This window comes from Maniola hyperantus, chromosome 4 (assembly GCF_902806685.2).
Source record: "Maniola hyperantus chromosome 4, iAphHyp1.2, whole genome shotgun sequence".
Taxonomy (NCBI): Eukaryota; Metazoa; Arthropoda; class Insecta; order Lepidoptera; family Nymphalidae; genus Maniola; species Maniola hyperantus.
The window spans coordinates 17,131,513-17,153,394 of NC_048539.1; the positions used below are offsets into that span (position 1 = coordinate 17,131,513).

Consider the following 21,882-nt stretch of genomic DNA (forward strand, 5'->3'; position numbering starts at 1 on the left):
ATATTATGGATTAATTTTTTATCTTAAAAAATAAAGATGTGCAGCACCATCAAAGTTATCAGTTTAAGAATGAGATCTATAGAGCGCACGTTGACTTTGCTCAGACTTAAGACACTGTTAAAACGTGGCAGCGCTATATCGCTAGCATATATCTGTCTAACTTGAGTCAACATAGTCAAAGTACGCACTATAGATTTGAGCCTTAGACCATTTTTGTGGCAGCGTCTATCTCAAAAACCAAACAAAAGTTAGGAATGTGAAATTTCGGTATATTATATACTGAATTTAAACAGCAAAGATAGTAGACATCAAATACAGTTAAGAATTATTAATTTCTACTAGGCCTTCTATGGCAGAGTCTACTATGCTGGTTACTCTGCTTCTTCAAAAGATCTCCTTGATTCCGATTTGATCACATAGAGACACTGAGAGTTAAAGCATTACCACTTTTACTTCACCATATTTTGCTGAACTATGTTGGTTACTCTGATCTTCATCCCTGAAATAATCAATATATTATATACCTGAAAAAAGCTTCCATGCTAATATATAATGTCAATTTCTGTATAATTACATAGGGTGTGCCATAGTATAATGGATATTTTTATCAATAATAATAAACTTATACATATAAAAAGACTAAGTCCTAGGACACACTAAACCACTGTGTTAGGTTCCTTTTATGATGTAGGTACACAGATTTTTGGAAACTCCACCCCTCGCTGATTTTTAAAATTCTACTCGCGCGAAGCCGGGGCGGGTCAGCTAGTAGCTGCTATAGTAGGTACATACTGGAAGTATGTGATAGCTTAGTGGTTAAGACGTCTGCCTCCTACTCAGGAGGTCGGGGATTCGATTCTGGGCACACACCTAAACCTTTCAGAGTTATGTGCTTTTTAAGCAATTAAATATCACTTGCTTTGACGGTGAAAGAAAACATCGTGAGGAAACCTGCATGCCTGAGAGTTCTCCATATCCGCACATGGCCAGCGTGGTAGACTATGGGCAAACCCTTCTCACTCTGAGAGGAGACCCGTGCTCTGTAGTGAGCCGGCGATGGGTTGATCATGACGATGATGATGATGATGTAATAGAATAATGTGCCACGAGCTAAGGAGACCTGTGACATACGTACAAACAAACTGACAGACAGACCGATAGCAGAATGACATTAATAAAGCTCCATTCTTAACTGTAGCTTCCAGTAGCTTTAGCTGTGCGATGATACAGCTAAGCAGTTAGTCAGTCAGCTTTTCTTTTTATATATAATTAGAAGATAATATGCTAATTAGTTTCATGTTATTAACTTACTTTTGCATAATTATTTTCCTTTCCCTTTGGGATGCAGGAAACTAAGTACTAAGTGAGTACTTCCCAAGCATTGAGGTTTGAGTGCATCGGTTACCTCAGACTTCGGCTAAAGGTGGGTTGGGACATTTTATTTAAAATAGATGCCCCCATTGGGCGCTGGTATGTTCCCGTTGCATAAACATGCAGAGCTGCCAGGATCTACAACAAATATTAGTAAATTTTCATGTTAAATTATTAATTTCAATATTTTCCTAACTCCTCAATATACTAAATTGCAGAATTTTATTTTTATTTGTTACTAGATGGTGGATTTAGGTTTTTAACTAATCCCGTGGGAACTGTTTGATGTTCCGAGATAAAGAGTAGCCTATGTTCTTCCCCGGGATGTGCAAGCTAACTCTGTAGGTACCAAATTTCATAAAAATCAATCATCTAATCAATATTAGTATGGAAGTATGGATTTTGTACCCCAGAAAGTTGTAACAATAAAGAGAAAAAGACAGTAAAAGTGGACAGGGAAGCGCTTATTTCTATTAGAGATTTTGACCAGTGACTCTTGGCAGTGTGAGAGGTTGTAAACAGAGTAGAATAGGTACAACAAAAAGTACCTATTCTAAGTAGGTAGGTAAAGGTAAGTAATTTTCTGTTTTGTTGGTTGTTAAGGATGTGATAGGTACTTAATTGAAGGCAAAAGCTAATCATTGTCTTACAAAAGATCATAAGTAAGTATATTAAATAAATACTTACCTACTAATTATTTAGTAGGTAAGTACCTACTTAGTACTTACCTATTTATTAAGCTATGACATGGTTTTGACTAGGACTAGAGTTAAGTAGTACATGAGACTTACTTTTAGTTCATTGCGAACAGCTGTCGAACGGCTTGGAGGTGAGGCTTGAGTTCTTCCAATAATTTCTCAGACAAAAGTTCACAATGAACTCTTCTCTGGCAGCTCCATTGTGTCATATCGCGCAGCCTGCGCCTGTGTATCTGTAGCGCGTTTTGTAATTTGTTGGCGCTGCTCCTCGTCTTGCCCCATCAAAACTTCACGACCCATATTTTAATTAGATACCTAGGTATTATCTACAACATTAACATAACCACAAAATATAAATAATAATTGAACTCACAACACTAAATTATCATATTTATTACCTATTTACTACTAATAGGTACCTAAGTATTACTTTTTTAATAGGTATTTACTAATAATTTTTATCAATTATTAACAAAAAACGGGCTGAATTGAGTCGATTTGAAATTAATAATCCTTCGAAATTAAAACATCTCTACATTCGTTGAGATTGCTAAAAAATTATTACCTCTATAAAACGGACGGATAATAGTGGAGAGTCGCAAAACACTGGTCCCGACTAGTTGTTAAAACGATCGTTGCCACCTAATAAAGTTTCCAATTACAAACTGTCATTTTTGCTTAGTGAATAGAGTTTTAAAAACTATCGATACGAAAACATACGTGAAAAAGCTGTTTCCGGTTTCTATTACATCCCATTAATGGCTATGATCGAGAGTCATTGTCTATGACGTCATCTTGGTTAAAAACTGACGTTAGCGAATAGAAAATTTGAGTCTACTATCTCCCGCTTACGTCTCGGTCACTCTTGTACACCTGTCCACCTGGCTAAACTTCGGATAAGGGATAACTCACTCTGCGAGTGTGGCTTACATGAAGGCACTGTTTCTCACATCCTCTTCAACTGTCCCAAACTTCTCCATCCTCTCTATGATGTCCTCCCTCACAAAGTCCCTCGTCCTATAAATGTTGAATGTTTATTAATGTTTGTGTTTAGTCCATATTGTAGATTTTTATGTAAATATATAGAATATAATAAAATTAAATTGTAAATATTATTGTGTTTGTCTCCAACTAATGTTTTAAATCTAATAGACAACTAATCATTTGTGTTTTTTTTTCTAGGTTAAGGACTAACAAACTAACAAACTACCAAAAAAAAAAAAAATTTTAACTATTTTGTAGATATTCAAAATTTAACTGTACAACAGCTCTCACCGAACAATCTCCTTCGTGCCTTCTCCATAAACGTGACACTGGCGAAACACTCTGTGCCCAGCTGGCACACCTAAAAGCCAATAATTGGGAATTGAATTGAATTGAATTGAAAATTTGAGTTTGACATTTAATTATTAGAAATTTTCACGAAATTAGTGTGCCACTGAGATACAGCATAACCCTGCTGGTCTAGCAAAGCAAACACCACAAAGCGATTCACAATTCCAGTACGATGCCATATAGAAATCGATAAAGGGTAGGATTTAATAAAACTGCAATACCCCTTAGTTCTAAGTTCTAATAATGAATAATTTGTGATTTTGAGCTAAAAGTCCAAATTAATTTTCTGAATTGTCTGTGTTGGCAGGGTTTGCTTATTATTCTAAGCCCATATGAAATGTAAGCCAATTAGCTTTCACAATTAAAGTACCCAGACCATTTTCAATAATGGAAATCTGAAATGAAAGCTTAATTGGTATTGGATCACATTTCTCTAGGCCCGATCGATGTATGTAGACCACAGAGTTATAATTAAATAATAGAGATGATGTGAGCCCATGCGGCTCGCAGTCTTCTTGGCGCCGCGTCTCGAGCAGCCATTGAAAAGCACCCTGAATATGTTCGAAACTAGTCGGGCATACTCCGACCGACGTGAGTTCAGCCATCAGACATTCATATTTATAATGGAGTAGCTTATGCCCGCGATTTCGTCCGCGTGGACTACGAACCCTCTTTTAACCCCTTAGGGGTTGAATTTTTAAAATACTTTCTTAGCAGACGAGTACGTCATAAGAGCTATCTGCATGCTGAATTTCAGCACGATCCGTCCAGTTGTTTGAGCTGTGCGTTGATAGATCAGTCAGTCAGTCACCTTTTCCCTTAGATCATTCACGATAGTTTTAAAGTAAACGTGAACTTGAAAAGTTACAACTTCTGTGTGGCGACAAGCTCATGCTCCTTTACCACCTCTGTGCCTGTTCTGAATTCCGTGGCGAGTGCAGGTCACGTCCGGAGTGTCGGCGGTGCAAAGCAATTAAATCGTGATTAAAATATCTGATACCAATATCTATGGCTCATGTACCTACCTACCTACCTACCTACCTACCTACCTACCTACCTACCTACCTACCTACCTACCTACCTACCTACCTACCTATCTACTGTAAACAATCGTATTCTATGAGCTGCCAATTAATTATTGAAATTCAATTTTACTGCTGTTTTAATCAGTACCCTTATTATAGATGCGAAAGTGTGTTTGTTTGTCCTTCAATCACGTCGCAACAGTGCAACGGATTAATGTGATTTTCTGCATAGATAAAGACCTGGTGGGTGACACAGGCTACTTTTTATCCCGGAAAATCAAAGAGTTCCCACAGGATTTAAAAAAACCTAATTCCACACGAACGAAGTCGCGGGTATCAGCTAGTACTTAAATTAATTTGTTGTTGGTAAGTGGTAACTGTACATCGCTGACATTTTCCGGAACAAAACATGACAAAAAAACTTTTTTGTACACCACGAGGAAGCTACTAATACCTAAGGAATAAAGTTGCATTTCTCGAAAATCTTATGAAATCTACCTATAGTCCGTGACAGGTCAAGATGGCAATCCGGGTACGGGGGGACGCCCCGTACACCCGCACGTCACCTGCGCGGCGCTCGCCCGCACCGGGTTAGCGCGGAGGCTGTGCGGGTGTGCGGGGCATACCCTCCTCGATTGCTATCTCGACCTGTCGCGGATTATACCTGCCAAATTTCATGCGGGAAGTACGACATACGGATAGATACGACAGACAGACAGACAGACAACAAAGTGATTCTATAAGGGTTCTTTTTTCCTTTTGAGGTACGGAACCCAAAGGTACCTACAATAGGTGCGTGTTCTTGCTCGTTAGCAGTACGTGCTCGCCGGCCAGCCGTGATGATTACACGCCACTCTCCCGGCGCGGCGGTGCGCCCTTACACAAACAAACAAGCTTCCCACTTGTGATCTTCGTATTAATGCGGCTTTGTATGTTGCGTATCAACAACATGATCAACATGATCAACTCCAACGCCGCCGGCCCAGGAAAATGTCCAAGCGGATGAACCCCCAGGTTTACCTGTGATGTATTTATCAGTCCCACTGGTGCTTCTAGCAATAAAAATGAAATGAATGAAAAATAGATTTAACAAACACGCTGTATACTTAGTAGGAATAGGAAAGACTACATATTTTTTATCGATATTTACTAACTCGCATTTACCCAGTTTATTTACTACCATTTATTGCCTACTCGTTATATTATGGCACTTATTATTTTATGCCGTATTTGAAATATAAAATAACAAACGGTCGGAACTTCCTAGTCGGAGCCGGGCATCGTATCACGTAACATGTTGGACGGATTAGGAGATTACGCCTATTCGTGTCAAGGGAAGCGGCCAGAACCAAGGATTACTAACAAAATGCCTTCACGTCACATTAGATAACGTCAACGCGAATGTTATTGCAATCGATGAATTTTGCAATTTTCTGTAACATAAAATATACATACAAACATAAGTAGGAACTTCGAGTTTTGGGCCGGAGCACCCCAGTACCAACTCCTTCCATTTGATCGGATCCAAACTTCAAAGGCGGGCTGTTCGACTTGTGGACGATCCCAAACTAACCGGCTCGTTGGAAAGCCTGGAGCACCGCAGAGACGTTAGCTCTCTATGCGTGTTCTATCGCCTGTATAATGGGGAGTGCTCTGAAGAGCTTTTTGACCTCATTCCACCCTCCTTTTTCTACAACCGCACCGCACGCTACCGTAAGGAATTTCACCCTCACCACCTGGGTGTCTGGTGCACTTCGACCGTCCGCTGCGCCAGATCCTTCGTTTCACGCTCATGAAAACTGTGGAACCAACTTCCATCGTCGGTGTTCCCACTAGATTACAACATGGGGTTATTCAAGGGGCGGACCAACCGATTCCTAAAAGGCCGGCAACGCATCAGCGTATGTTAATTGCAAAAGTCACCAAAAACTAAACGGAAATTATTTTTTCTTTTGTTTTAATATTGGACAAAAGGGCATTAAAACCGGTAATAGCAAAAATGTCACGGCCAGTAACACACAGCGCATGCGCCAAGCGCCAGCTAAGGCTCAGCGGACATTGGACATTCATTAATGCTCATAAACAGCTTTGTTTACTGCACTGCTATTTATATGCGTCATATTCGAGACAACAAAAGTCCTCATAAAGCATTTTCTGCGTCCTTTTTAGGGTTCCGTATCTCCAGGGAATAAAAGGGACCCGTCTGTCAAGACCCGTCAAGGCAATCAAAACATGTAGGGTACCTACATCCTATCACAGAATCATGGGCAGGCATTTGTCTTATGTAATAACACAAGTAAACGGAAAAATCCGAAAACAGTGAATTTGTGGTTAAACCACAAGAAATTTAAGAACAATACTCAATAGATATCATGATCAACCCATCGCCGGCTCACTACAGAGCACGGGTCTCCTCACAGAGTGAGAAGGGTTTTGGCCATAGTCTACCACGCTGGCAAAGTGCGGATTGGCAGACTTCACACACCTTTGAGAACATTATGGAGAACTCTCAGGCATGCAGGTTTCCTCACGATGTTTTCTTTCACCGTTAAAGCAAGTGATATTTTAATTACTTAAAAACGCACATAACTCCGAAAAGTTAGAGGTGCGTGCCCGGGATCGAACCCCCGACCTCCGATTCAAATCAAATCAAATCAAATCAAATTATTTATTGCTTATTTGGGTTTACAATGGTTCTTAGTCATACATTGTGGTAAGTACAGCCAAATACCTTATATACTAAGGCATGCAATATTATGTTAAAATTATTTTACGTAATTTTTAATTATTATTTTAAATTTGCTTATTTTACAAAAAAAAAATGTATAAATATTTATAAAATTTTGTCACAATAATAAATTGGAAGGCGGACGTCCTAACCACTAGGCTACCACAGCTTCAATAGATATACCTATACGTAATGGGGGCAAAGGTGCTAGAATGGCAACCTCACACAGGAAACCGCAGCGTTGGAAGACCCCCCATTAGGTGGACACACGACACCAAACGAGTCGCTGGATGGTGGCGGCGCACGACCGTAGCATGTGGTCCCTACAAGAGACCTACGTCTGCCGGTTGATAGTGACGCGACGATATTACATAAATAATTATGTTTCTCGTATGTCACAGTTCACGAGTAATGTTTCGGCTCGCAGGAGGTGGATGGAAGAAAACTAGTCGGCGATAATATCCTTATAATAATTATATTCAAAGTTACATTTAAATGAAAAGACTAAAAACTAGTGCTTATCTCTACGGATGGGAATATTCTAACTTAATATTACGATTCCCACATCGCGCGGGTTCTGGTATTACGCCGCGTCAGCTATACGGGTCGTATTCGTACGTGGGAATGGGAATGCATGTTGCGCTGGCTCACTATGTATCAGCCGCTGGCTTCGCCTGCGTAACACACGCAATGCTAATTAGCCGGCGATTGTGACAACCCCTTCCGTCACAGTTCCCGCTGACCGCTGAAACGCAATCTGCGTCAGACGGCGCCATTACTTGCTGTCACACACAGACACACACATGGGCCGTAATCCTAGCAAGCCTTTCAGCTAACTAATCAGCGGTTAGGGAAAGTATTGGGTAACTTTATTACAACCACATTATATTACAACAGCCTGATGATGAGGTTTATGCAGCTGTACCTAGAATATGGCTCAGTTGATGCTATGGTGGCAGCGCTCGGTGGGCGGTCGCCACAATGTTGTTTTCACCCTCATACGTGTTAAATATCATAAATAAATGCAGGTACCTATTATAAAATAATGTATACAGTTGTAGGTAGGTTCTAAATATTGACTTGACAGTGTGATTTTATCTGTATTTTGTGAATATAGGAATAGTGATTATATCCAAAGTGGTAACAGTGATTAATAAAACTATGAGAAATTCATCGTTATTCTTTCTGAAGATAGAATTCTACCTCAATATTCAAGAATCTTCTCGGCAATCTATTATACGAAACAATCATACAACAATCACGCTATACGACGACGACAGGGTTGCGGGCCTCCTTACCCGGGGGACGCGGGGTGTTCACGTTACACCGGCTGGGGCCCGCAGTCCGGGCTTGGGGCCTCGTGGCCGGCTGTGTTCCCTGCGCTGCAGATTCGCCGTCGCGCAAGGGGTGACGTCTGGCTCGGTGGAGATCTGCGAGGATCTGGATTTTGGCGAATTTTGGCGTGCTCCTTGTGGCGTGACGTGTGTAAGTCCAGAAGTGGACGTCTATCGCTTGATCTCATCTCATCATCACTTCTAATTCGAACCGCTAAGATTTGGAACACCCTTCCAGCATCAGTTTTCCCCTCCAATTATAATATGGGTACCGTCAAGTCGAGAGTGAACAGGTATCTTCTAGGCAAGCGCGCTCCATCTTAGGCTGCATCATCACTTGCCACCAGGTCTGTCTGCAGCCAAGCGCTAGTCTATGAGTTTAAAAAAAAACATAATCTCGGTTGACACCAGGGTCTTCTGATTGTTTTAAACAGACTGTTTTTTTTAATGTGAAAATATTACAATAAAGCTTAAAGCTAGCCTTATCTGATTACTATACGAATCATGCCCGCGTGGAATGGTGCCGAGAATACTGGCTGCATTTCCGCGCTGGACAGCCAGGTTGATCCGTTGCGAAAAAAATGTGCCAGCCCTTCTTAACAGACTTAAAAAGCGACAAGTATCGATACGAAATTGTTGTTATCCGACTTCCACAACTAACTAAAGAGGTCTTCAATTCAAATTGATTAACTTTTAATCAAAATCACTCTATTTACTTATACTATATATAGTGTATAATCACATCGTGGCAGTATAGCTCCAAATTACAGGACACGAAATAGAAAAAAAAATAGAAATAATGCCTTATCTACATGATTATCTTTTATCTGATAAGATTACATAATAAGGAATCTAATAACGATAATTTGGGATTTGGCATAAAAGATACGAATTCTCGTTTTCCTATAAATCACTACCCATATTATAAATGCCAAAATGTGTTTGTTTGTCCTTCAATCACGTCGCAACCATGGACTACAGAAACTAAAGGGAGCAACGGATTGACGTGAATTTTTGCTTGGGTATAGTTAAAGACCTAGAGAGTGACATAGGCTGCTTTTTATCCCGGAAAATCATAGTTCCCACGGGAATTTTACAAACTTAATCAACGCGAACGAAGTCGCAGGCATCAACTAGTTATTCATAACAATAATATAAAAAATAATATAAAAAACGTGATCAGAGAAAATCGATCTTCTATTAAAACAACAAGCCAGGGCTATCACAAAATAATACTTGTATAAGTCCCGCAAATTGCTAATGCGCGTGGCCGCCATTTTAGTGACGTCAGCACTAGACTGAAGTTTCGAGCTGATAGTATATTTTTATTTCAGCTGATGTTAAAATAACGTCATTTCGATGTTAATGAGTGAGACATGGTTCCAGCGCAATAGCAATTTGCGGGACTTACACGTAACAAAACAAATTATAAATCTAATTATAATAAATTCCATCGACGCGTGGAATTTCACGCGCGTCCAATTAACTTCCTCGTTTAAGATAAAGTAATGAACTTGGACGTTATCAGTACCCTTATTATAAATGCGAAAGTGTGTTTGTTTGTTGGTTTGTCCTTCAATCATGTCGCAACGGTGCAACCATGGACTACAGAAACTAAAGGGAGCAACGGATTGACGTGAATTTTTGCTTGGGTATACTTAGTTAAAGACCTGGAGAGTGCGATAGGCTACTTTTTATCCCAAAGAGAGAAAATCAAAGAGTTCCCACGGGATTTTTAAAAACCTAATTCCACGCAGACGAAGTCGCGGGCATCAGCTAGTAGTAAATACAATTTTAATTAATGAGTGAATGTTTGCTGATAGTGTGAACGATGTCGAAGCGAACAAAACGTTCCAGCCTATTAATGATCCATTAATGATCCATTAATGATAATGAAAACATCCTTCCTCATTACCGAAATAATGCATCTCATCACGTGCAATTTAAAATCAATTAATTAACAAACGCGCCGATGAAAGGAAAATAAATATTCACAAAGTTCGTAGTCACCTTCAATACGTTTGCGGATACGAGTTACGACGACTGCTCTACCCGGAACAATACGATCAAGCGACAATCTCAATGTCGGGTATACACCGACCACCATTGCACTCCTACATTATATAGTTGGAGTTCGACGACTGCTCTACGCGGAACAATACATCAAGCGACAATCTCAATGTCGGGTATACACCGACCACCATTGCACTTCTACATTATATAGTTGGAGTTACGACGACTGCTCTACGCGGAACAATACGATCAAGCGACAATCTCAATGTCGGGTATACACCGACCACCATTGCACTCCTACATTATATAGTTGGAGTTACGACGACTGCTCTACGCGGAACAATACGATCAAGCGATAATCTCAATGTCGGGTATACACCGACCACCATTGCACTCCTACATTATATAGTTGGAGTTACATACTCTAGGCTCCCAAATATTATAATGCACATTTTATGGGAAAAGCAACAACATTATTATAATGATGCCCTTCTGTCTCCCGTGTTTCCTTGCACGTACAATGTACAACCTAAATTACCTTCAACGCAAGAGTGAATACGGCAAGTGCACTTAGATAGACCTATCGCAATAAAAAAACGCGCAACCATAGAAAACTTCTTCCAACTACAAAAAATGGTGAACCACAAAGTCCCTAAATGGTCCGTTGGCAGATTTAGACAACCCTAGCAGGAACTTAAATGTATCTTTCTAATTTATACTGACAAATCCATTTTCCGCCGCATTAGTTCAACTAAAGTCAACGAAACGGTCTGTTTCTGTGGCCTGGGAAACAATCCAACTAAAACCGTCATTTATACAGACTTAAGACGCGTTAGTCAGTATAAGTGAGAAGTGACGATGAAGTTACAAATATCGCGAACATGATTGATAAACCTAAACAAAAGGCAAAGGTGACTGACTGACTGACTGACTGATCTATCAACGCACAGCTCAAACTACTGGACGGATTGGGCTGAAATTCGGCATGCATAGCTATTATGACGTAGGCATCCTTTGCTTGCGTGCGTGCTTTGTGTGACAATATCTGATTGATTCTGTCTCACTGGAATGGACATGACAAGATACGTAAGTAGTAGTATTACAGTCATCATGATCAACCCTCTCAGAGCGAGAAGGGTTTTGGCCATAGTCTACCACGCTGGCCATGTGCGGATTGGTAGACTTCACACGCTTTCGAGAACATTATGGAGAACTTATAAAACCAAGTATTTCTACGGAAATCTGGCAAATCCCTGGACGTGCCTATCTAAACTTTGAGATTACAGCACGCGGGCGAAAGTGATGAACATCGGCCTTTAGAATGACATTTCATCTTTGTACTCATCTGTGTTCATCTCTGTTACTCATACCCATATGACGTTTTGTCGGTCTCAAGGACCGAGACAGTGCTCTACAAATCTGCTGTCTCCGTCTAAAGATCTATGTTCATCACTTTTGGACGCGTACTGTAATTGGTTAGTATTGAAATGAGAGCCAAACTGCGTTAGTATGGAGCCAGTGACGGAGACACCCTCGATAAACAAAGCCCTTTGTGTACAGTGGCGCGACACAGCGCGCAGCTGATTACCTAGGTCCTAGAGGACGACAGGTGCACTCGATCACGCTCGACGACATAAGATGAACGGGGCCTTTCTTTTTTTTAGGGTTCCGTACTGCCAGAGAAAAAAGGAACCCTTTTAAGTTTGCGTAATAATTATCACCACTATATCTTACAAATCCAACTTCTGACCATCTAAAAGAGTAATTTATTAGGTACCTATTTTGAATAAATCATTTGACTTTGACGTGATTAAAGGACAAACCAACAAACAAACACACTTTCACATTTATGATATGAGTACTGATTTATCGTGCAAAACGTCGAAAAATACGACTGTAGTACGGAACCCTCGGTGCCCGAGTCTGACTCACAATTGGCCAGTTTTTTTTTAAATTCTAACTCACCGCCCTCCGCGCTGCGCGTCTGCGGCACAGACAGGTTGTTCTGGTTTGGAGACTGGAGAGACCACGTTATCTTACGATTGACCAACGCTGCAATTACGACATTTAAATCACTTTTATCGTAACAACGTGCTTAGAATGTTAGCGATCGATTGATCTTTCAAACCTGTATTCAAATTATTTGATACATGGGAGAAAAAAGAAAGGCGACTAGGAAAGTGTGTTGGTTGTAATTTATAGTTGAATAGAAAATGAAACCTTTACACAAAACTAGATAGTAAAAGGAATAGAAACTTTGTTAAAAAAACACGATTTGTGCGAGTCACATTTACCTACTTCTTCATCATCGTCGGCGTCGGCTGACTACTGAGCACACGTCTCCTCTCAGAATGAGGAGGGTTTGGCCACGATAGTGTACCTTGCTGGTCATGTGTGGATCGGCAGACTTCACACATCTTTGAGTACTCTCAGGTATGCAGGTTTCCTCAAGATGGCAGCAATGTTCCGCGGCATTGCTGCCTAGCTCGGAATATAATCTAAATATATAAAAGGAAAAGGTGACTGACTGACTGACTGATCTATCAACGCAAAGCTCAAACTACTGGACGGATCGGGCTGAAATTCGGCATGCAGATAGCTATTATGACGTAGGCATCCGCTAAGAAAGGATTTTTGAAAATTCAACTCCTAAGGGGGTGAAATAGGGGTTTGAAATTTTGTAGTCCACGCGGACGAAGTCGCGAGCATAAGCTAGTGTCATATAAGCTTATAGAGATTGTATGGGGACCAGTAGTGCCGCGACAGCACTGTGACAGCTGGCGACAGCACTGTTGCGGCAGCGTTGCTGCGTGCAGCGTGGTTTGGAATCGTACCTTTAAACAGTGACATTTTAATTGCTGTTCGACCTTGACAGTACAGGTACAATAATGCGAGTGAAACGTGTTACAGCAATTATCACTGAGACCGAAACGCGCGAACTGCACGAGGAATTGCTAATTCTGCACGGCAATGTCATATCAAGGCCACAACAGTTTCAACAATCGCCTCTTTCTATCAGTGCTGGTTACTTCGGCTATTGTAATCGACAGTTGACGGTCAATGCAGAAGCATCTAGATAGATTGACCAACAAATCGGATGCTGTATTGCTGATATGTTGCAACACAACAACACAATTGCATTAGTGTCCCAATTACAATAATCCATACCACGAGTATCACTACCCATATTATAAATGCGAAAGTGTGTTTGTTTGTCCTTCAATCACGTCCCAACGGAGCAACGGATTTTTTTTTTTTTGTCGTAAAGCACTGTCACCAGTACTTTACTACCATTACAATCTAGCCTATGAAAGAGGCTAATAAGCAATATTATATTAACCTAAACTTATAAACGTACTTATACCTAAGAATCTGTCCATTGACTTAGCTTAGTTTATAGTTAAGATACCTTATTGGAAGACACTTTGTTCTTGTGTTCTTTAAATTGCACTAGCACTACACTTTCACTATAACTACACTAGCTCAAAAGGCTTAGTCCTCTTAAGTCTACGTATTAGGTCTGTGTTGTCGAGGAGCTGGATAGCCTCGACGTTAACATGGAGCAACGGATTGACGTGATTATTTGCATGGGTATAGTTGAAGATCTGGAGAGTGACATAGGCTACCCAATTTTTATCCCGGAAAATTAAAGAGTTAAAAACTTGCAAAATAATAAGCTAAGTATTGATTGAAAGTTGGTATGTCTGTATGTACATAAAGTACAAGTGATAAGTGGCACTGTGTTCGTGAGCGGCGTGAGTCAGCGAGGGGGTCGATTAACTGGCCAAGTTAACTGTATGGTTAGGGGTTTTTCGCGGAACAGCACACTCATATCCGTTACGGATTCGATGCCCCAGTCAACAAAGGTCCGATCATCAGCCATGTCACCAACTAGGTGGCCAGCGCCGCTGGCTGCGCGCGAGTGGAATTATTCTCGAATCCTTTCTTAGTTGGGGATCTATGAACCAGCGCAATAGGCTAGTTGACACTTTTTTTAAGTAGGTCTTAAATGGTTAATATTTGTCCTATTAGATCAAAAAAATTAACACTATATTTTTTTGCGCCCTAAAAATCGTAAAACTTTAATTTAAAAATATATTTTTCTCAGACAGGTGAAAACACTGTCGGCCATGTTTGGCCGATAGATTATCTGTGCGCTGACGTCATGCATTTGTAAACAACAGCATAACCTCCCAAAGTTTAATAAACATGACTTCTATACTAGTTTACATGAAAAATATAGTAAGTATCGTTATTGTACCATCCGAGAATGTAAAAACGCATCGATAAAGACCACAGGAAAGTTGTGGATTAGAGTGCCCAGTGAAATAAATATACGTAACACGCGAAGACTTGCTTAAAGGGATCCTATATCACTAACGACTTCAACCCAAATTTATTTTTGCAAAGATCACTTTGTTGTAAGTCTTACTTAATAACTTATTCAATTTATAAAGAGAAAACGATATTTTTTTACGTTTACTATGAGTTTTTAGAAATATATAAAAACTAGCTTATGGTCGTGACTTCGCCCGCGTGGACTTCATAAATTTCAAACCCCCATTTAACCCACTCAGGGGTGGAATTTCAAAAAATCCTTTCCTAGTGGATACCTTCTCTTTACCTACAAAGAACACACCCACCAAATTTCATGTATCTAGGACCAGCTGTTTAGATGTTTAGGCTGTGCGTTGATATATAAGTTAGTCAGGACTTGAAATTTTATATATATGGATACTACGTTAGTCAATAGGGATGACATTTGTTTGTTTACATATTTAATGACGTCACATCATGGCTGACAGCGTTTTCTGAGTTTCAAATAAAAATAAAAACTGTATTTTTTTATATTGGATTTATATATCCATCCTGCGTTTTTAATAATTGTTTTTGATATATTTCGTTGTCTTAGCAAAATACTATAATAAATAATCATTTATTGGACGAAATTAGATATGAGTCAAGTAGCCTATTGATATAATGTATAGTACGTGACAAGTCGAGATGGCAATCGGGGAGGGGAAGCCCCGCACAGTGCACACCCGCGCTGACCTGGTGCAAGCGAGCGCGTGTGACATGCGGGCGTGCGGGCGTCCCCCCGCCTCATACTCCGACTGCCATCTCAACCTGTCGCAGTCAATACTCTGTCAGCAGGTATTTCCTTTAAATCACTATATGGGTAAAAGAGTCAGTCAGAAAAGCAGGCGAATTATTTATTGGGTATTTTTAGATGAGTTTAGTTAAAATGTCCTCTCATATTAAACTTGCGCGCGGATATGGATCACAACGCGTAGAGGCTTATCGAGAGTTTTAGTCTTTAAACTAACCTAACTCAAATATTAACTTGATTGGGGAACAAATGCTTATTGCAACCACTTGATTGAAATAGCGACCTAAACACAAAAAGTATTTAATAGTCGTCGAGTCTCGAGTCAGAGCGAGACTGCCTTCAAAACGGTCAAACACCCGCATTTATACAAATCGATTCAAAAACGCTGCCCCGCCACAAATCGCGTGACATCGGATGAGTCAAATAATGTCCAATTCATTAAACTAACTTCAATTAATAAATTGATAATCTTGATCATTACTTTGAATTCAAACCAATTCTTTAAAATAAGTTAAAAATAACTAGTAATTTAGTCAGTGTTGCTGACATGGGTATAGCTAAAGACCTGGAGAGCGACATAGCCTACTTGTTGTCCCGGAAAATCAAACAAGTTCCCACTAAGGTTTTCAAAGCGACCCGACCCGGCTTCGCACTGGTAGCCTATTACAATGGATTTCTAATAAAAAAGTGTGAAATAATTTTTGAAATCAGCCTGGTAGTTTTTGAGTTTATTCGTTGCAAACATACAAAAATACAAATCTTTCCTCCTTATAACAAATATTATATTGTAGAAAACTGGTTCCTATTTAGAATCGTGTTAAATATGAATCAGGGTCATATGTGCGGCAGATGTAGGCACAAGTTGTCTCTATTCGCACCTAGCTGGCCGTGCGAGCCGCCTGAGATGTCGCTCGGTGCTCCACAACCGTTAGCAGACCACTAAATGTTAGCATCAAGCGCTGCCACTGGTTTGCGAGTAACGGCTTGTGCCGAGCTATATATAGGTAGAAGGTATATATACATATACCTTCAAGTCAAGAGTGAATAGGCATCTACTAGGCAAGCGCACTCCATCCTGAGCTGCATCATCACTTGCCGCCAGGTCTGAATGCAGCCCAAGCGCTAGTCTATAAATTTAAAAAAAATTATGCCTATAGTACGTGACAGGTCGCAATAGCGATCGGGGAGGTGACGTGCCGCACAGCCCCCGCGCTGACGCGGTGCGGGATAGCGCGAGTGATATGCGGGGCTTCCCCCGCCTCATACCCCGATGGCCATCTCGACCTGTCGCGGACTATATACCTAGTGTTATAACTTGTGCGATGGTACGGAACCCTGCGTGTGCGAGTCCGACTCGCACCAGACCGGTTTGTCTTATCTATTTAGCGTTCGATCTGCATCTTGTATAAAGTGTGCAATAAAACTGATTAGTCACCATTAAATGTCAATATATTCGTGTTGATGATCGCGAGCCAAGGCCGCCATGTGCTCCCACCACAGAATGTCACCAGAACAGACCCGTTCCGATTGCAATTATCATATTTATTGCACTATGTCGGTTTCCGTGTCTCTAACTAAACTCACTCATAATGTAGGATTCCCCCCACCTCATGCCCCGATTGCCATCTCAACCTATCGCGTATTATACTTGATATAGTCTACACCAGTGGTCGTCACACTTTTTTGGTCAAGGGCCACATAGGACAATGTGAGATAGTACTGAGGGCCGTACACTTGTGAATTGTACCTATGTGAAAACTAGCAACACGGGTGCAAGTGAATGTAGGTAAATAAAAATGTTTATTTGAGATTTTGGTTAGGTACAAAGAAAAACACATTTTATTTTAAGGTAGTTAGGCACTTAAGTAAAAAATAAAAAAGTTTACAATTCACGAATTATGATGTTGCATTTTTTTACAATTTCTGCTATGTTCGCGTCTTTGGGACTACGTGAAATCCTCATGGTGGATAAATGACTGGAAGGCGATTGCGAATTTTTAAAAAAAATGTTGATTGCGATACTTAATTGTAGGTATAATTAGTATTTTTTGTAAAATTATTTGGTACTAGCTTATGTTCGCGACTACGTCCGCGTGGACTACATAATTTCAAACCCCTATTTCACCCCCTTAGGAGTTGAATTTTCAAAAATCCTTTCTTAGCGGATGCCTACGTCATAATAGCTATCTGCATGCCAAATTTCAGCCCGATCCGTCTAGTAGTTTGAGCTGTACGTTGATAGATCAGTCAGTCAGTCAGTCAGTCACCTTTTCCTTTTATATATTTGGTATGCCGCGGGCCGCACAAATACCAGCGGGGGGCCGCAGTTTGACGACCACGGGTCTACACTGTAGACTCTACAGCTTCAACCACTTTTCTGCGAACAAAACCCAAGACAAAAGCTAGTAGCATAGTTATAGAAATAAATATTATAATATATGTAATTTAGCCGTGGCACATTCCTCACGTGGTGCCCAGTAGTGTGAGTGAGTGAGCAGTGAGTCGACTGTTATATGTACATCTACGTTCTACAGTTAGCGCTGACCAAGGAAAAATAATTATTTTGATAGCGTGGCCATTGTTTTGTGGAATTATTATACGACTAGGTAAAGTTGTAACACTTGAAGCATTTAATGAATATTACGAGTATGAAACTGGGATGTGTCACCAAATTAGTTCTTTTTGGGGTCCGTTTCTACTTTTTTATACACCCGAATCGAGATAAGTCTTGTGTGAGCCAACAAACCGCCCTTCTCCAGGGCCCACGTCTTTACGAAACTCAAAATTAACTTTATTGAATTATTGAATGAGTATCGATTTCAACTTGTAGGTACAGTACGCGGCCGAAAGTGATGAACATCGGCTTTTAGAATGACATTTCATCTTTGTAGAGTGTTGTCTCTGTCACTCATATCCAACTGTCTCCTAAAGATCGAAGTTCATCACTTTTGGCCGCGTGCTGTACATATCATTCGTAGTTCGCCATTCAGAGTGTTGTGTTTGCCTACACTCTACACTCTACACTCTACACTCTACACTCTACACTCTACAGTACTGAGTATCTACTCATCACGAGCGGAAGCTACGTTCGATAGCTGACAATCATTACGGGCGCTTTCTACGCCATGCAAAACCGGCAAAACAGAAACACATGGGTGGGGAAACAATGGGTTCTGCGGCTGCCAAAAAACGCGCTCCCCAGTCCGTGGGAGCGGAGCGGAGCGGTGACTGCACCTTACATCATTGCCGTTATCTACACTGACGCCGCGCGCCGATCGCACATTAGAGACGAGCCGCATCACTAACCGCACTATTTTTAACTGACTGAAAAAATTCTCAATTCAACTGTATGTTTTTTTTGTTGATTTGACACAAAGTTAAAATGGCACGTGAGAAGCCATTTTTTACGCATAATAAACGAAACCGATAAACATTGGGGTCCCAAGGTGCTGGAATAGCGACCTCGCACCGGAAGACGCAGCGTTGGAAGACCCCCCACTAGGTGGACGGACGACATCAGACGAGTCGCGGGGAGCCGCTGGATTCAAACAGCGCAAAACCGTGATGTGTGGAAGTCCCTACAAGAGACCTATGTCCAGCAGTGGACACCTACCGGTTGATGATGACGATGTTAAAAATAAACGAAAACTCAATCAGTAGCTATTGAGTGCTATTGTCAGAAAGACTGGCATGTCAATAACGAACGATCGAAAGTAAATCTCAGCTAACGTCGCCACATCTGATACGCGAAGCCTTATCAATTATCACACATATACGCATTGCGAGCGATTACGTAACCGTATACGTAGTCTTTGCAGACTGACTGACTGGAAATCTTTATAATAGTTGATGTAAATATTTGTTTAGCTTCGCCTCTTAGTATATTTACAAGTTGCCTTCTTTATTTTAGGGTTCCGTACCTCAAAAGGAAAAAAGGAACCACTATAGGATCACTTTGTTGGCTATCTGTCTGTCGTGTTTGTCAAGAACCTATAGAATTGAAGAACAAATTCCAATAAACCAACAAACAAACCCACTTTTGCATCGCATTGATAATACGGGTAGTGATTTTGTAATGCCGTCACTTTTTAATTAGGTACATAGGTATTCTAGGGTTGACAAGAAAAGGACAGGTTTAAACAACAGGTTGACAAGAAAAGGACAGGTTTAAACAACAGGTTGACAAGAAAAGGACAGGTTTAAACAACAGGTTGACAAGAAAAGGACAGGTATAAACAACAGGTTGACAAGAAAAGGACAGGACAACAGGTTGATAAAGTGGACCTAATAATAGCTAAGACTCAAGACTAGAACAGAAATTAATACCAAAAGGAAAGAACTTTTAGACAGTGTGATTACTCGAGTGAATTTTTCGTTACAACGACAAACCTTGATCAAAAACTCGTAGCTCGTAGATAATGCAACAGACTGCAGTGGTGCAAACAGCTCTGTGGACTTATCGTGCCAAATATAGAGTCCAGCGCGGAATGCGCATCAAAGCCGGCGCTAAATACAATTTGCAACAATTTCCCAAGAGCCCCGCCGTCGCGTCGGCGCCACACTCAGCACTGAGGCATGCGACAACTCACCTTTCGGGGAATTCGACACGCGGCTGGACACCCAGTGGACTTGTCCTTTGTTGGTATTTCGAGCTATGCAGTACTAATTGGTTATTTAAACTGACTCAAACTAAACCAAATTCAATTAAACTAAATATTTCCGAGTCAGGAAAATAGCTCAGAGTCACTCAGCGGGCGATGGAGAGAGCTATGTGCGGAGTTTCTCTACGGGATCAAATCAGAAGTGAGGAGATCTGTAGGAGAACCAGAGTAACCGACGTAGCTCGGTGGGTTGCGAAGCTGAAGTGGCAATGGGCAGGGCACATAGTTTGTACGATTACGATTGTTCTATTAAGACAATGCCTTAGCAGCTGTGCGTTGATATATCAGCCAGTCAGTCAGTGAGTCAGTTTTTACTTTGAATTTTATATGTATAGATAAAATTCGCATCATGAACGACTTATCAATTTTACAACTTGTCTTACCTATTACCTAGGTATACAATATCTATGATAGAGTCAGTTTATTTTCTCAAAAACTGAAAACAGCGTACAATTTGGAAGACTAGGTAGTATTTAATTATTTATTGTCTGTTCAGGCGACACCTAAACTTTTTATAATCTTTTTTCAACACAAAAACCAAGTATAGTAATTTTTTATCAAGCAATGCCTCTAGTAATAGTTTACCGACTCCTCAAACAAGATATGCCTAATATCAAAACGCGTTACATAAGAAAATTAAAACGAAAGTCATGTATAATTAATAATAATTATTAATAATTACGAAACACAACGAATATCTTCCCCACCGCAAATTTTATTATAATTTAATTTGCTGTTCTTATCACCATACAAATCTTCAAATTGTATTTTACTTATTGTTAACTGTAGGTACATAGTAACTTTGCAATAATTACGTATCAATGATTTGCTAGAGACATGGTCGCTAGCTATGGGCCTCGCAAGAAAGCTCAGAGTCACTCAGCGGGCGATGGAGAGAGCTTGCTTGGAGTTTCTCTACGTGATCAAATCAGAAGTGAGGAGATCCGTAGGAGAACTAGAGTAACCGACATAGCTCAACGGGTTACGAAGCTGAAGTGGCAATGGGCTAGGCAGGGCACATAGTTCGTACAAGCGATAGACGTTGGGGTCTCAAGGTGCTGGAATGGCGACCTCGCACTGGAAGACTCAGTGTTGGAAGACCCCCCAATGCAGGGCGGCAGGGAGCCGCTGGATTCAAGCGGCGCGAGACCGTGGCGTGTGGAAATCCCTACGGGGGACCCATGTCCAGCATGCCTATGGCTTTTGCAACTATATGCTCTACCCATTGCAACTTCAGCTTTAATTGAGCTAAGTCATTTACTCTGATGACTACGGATATCGTCATTTCTGATTTGATCACGTAGAGAAATTCCAAGCGTAGCTCTTTCCAGTGGCTCTTTGAAGTGTATTTCGGTATTTATCAGTAATAAATAAACGTAGTCACATTATTAAATATTAATAATAATATTGTGTAAATAAAAATGGACGCCAAGGCAATTTGTCATCAGTATATTAAGCGATAGTTTATCGCTCCGATAGCGCTCGATAAGAAGAGTTACGGCCGAATATTTATCAAGTCGGTTGCTCCGTATAAATGGAGCCTCTTTATTATGTCGCCGTACGTGTCGGGGCGGCCGTGCCAGGGTCGGTGTAGTGCAGTAGCCGGA

At 40.7% G+C, this 21,882-nt stretch overlaps 2 protein-coding genes and 1 long non-coding RNA gene across 3 annotated transcripts in view; 1 reads left to right on the plus strand and 2 right to left on the minus strand.

Moving 5' to 3' along the window:
* The window catches only part of LOC117996854 (apoptosis regulatory protein Siva), a 171,374-nt gene that overhangs the window by 72,312 nt on the left and 77,180 nt on the right, over positions 1 to 21,882 (plus strand). The window lies entirely within an intron of this gene.
* Positions 1 to 21,882, minus strand: part of LOC117997392 (proline-rich protein 36-like) — a 47,610-nt gene that overhangs the window by 15,013 nt on the left and 10,715 nt on the right. The window lies entirely within an intron of this gene.
* Positions 382 to 2,305, minus strand: LOC138402229 (uncharacterized). Its single transcript, XR_011236639.1, has 3 exons — positions 2,163 to 2,305; positions 1,312 to 1,509; positions 382 to 499 (listed from the first exon to the last, which is right to left on the minus strand). It is a non-coding gene; the product is annotated as an uncharacterized lncRNA (long non-coding RNA).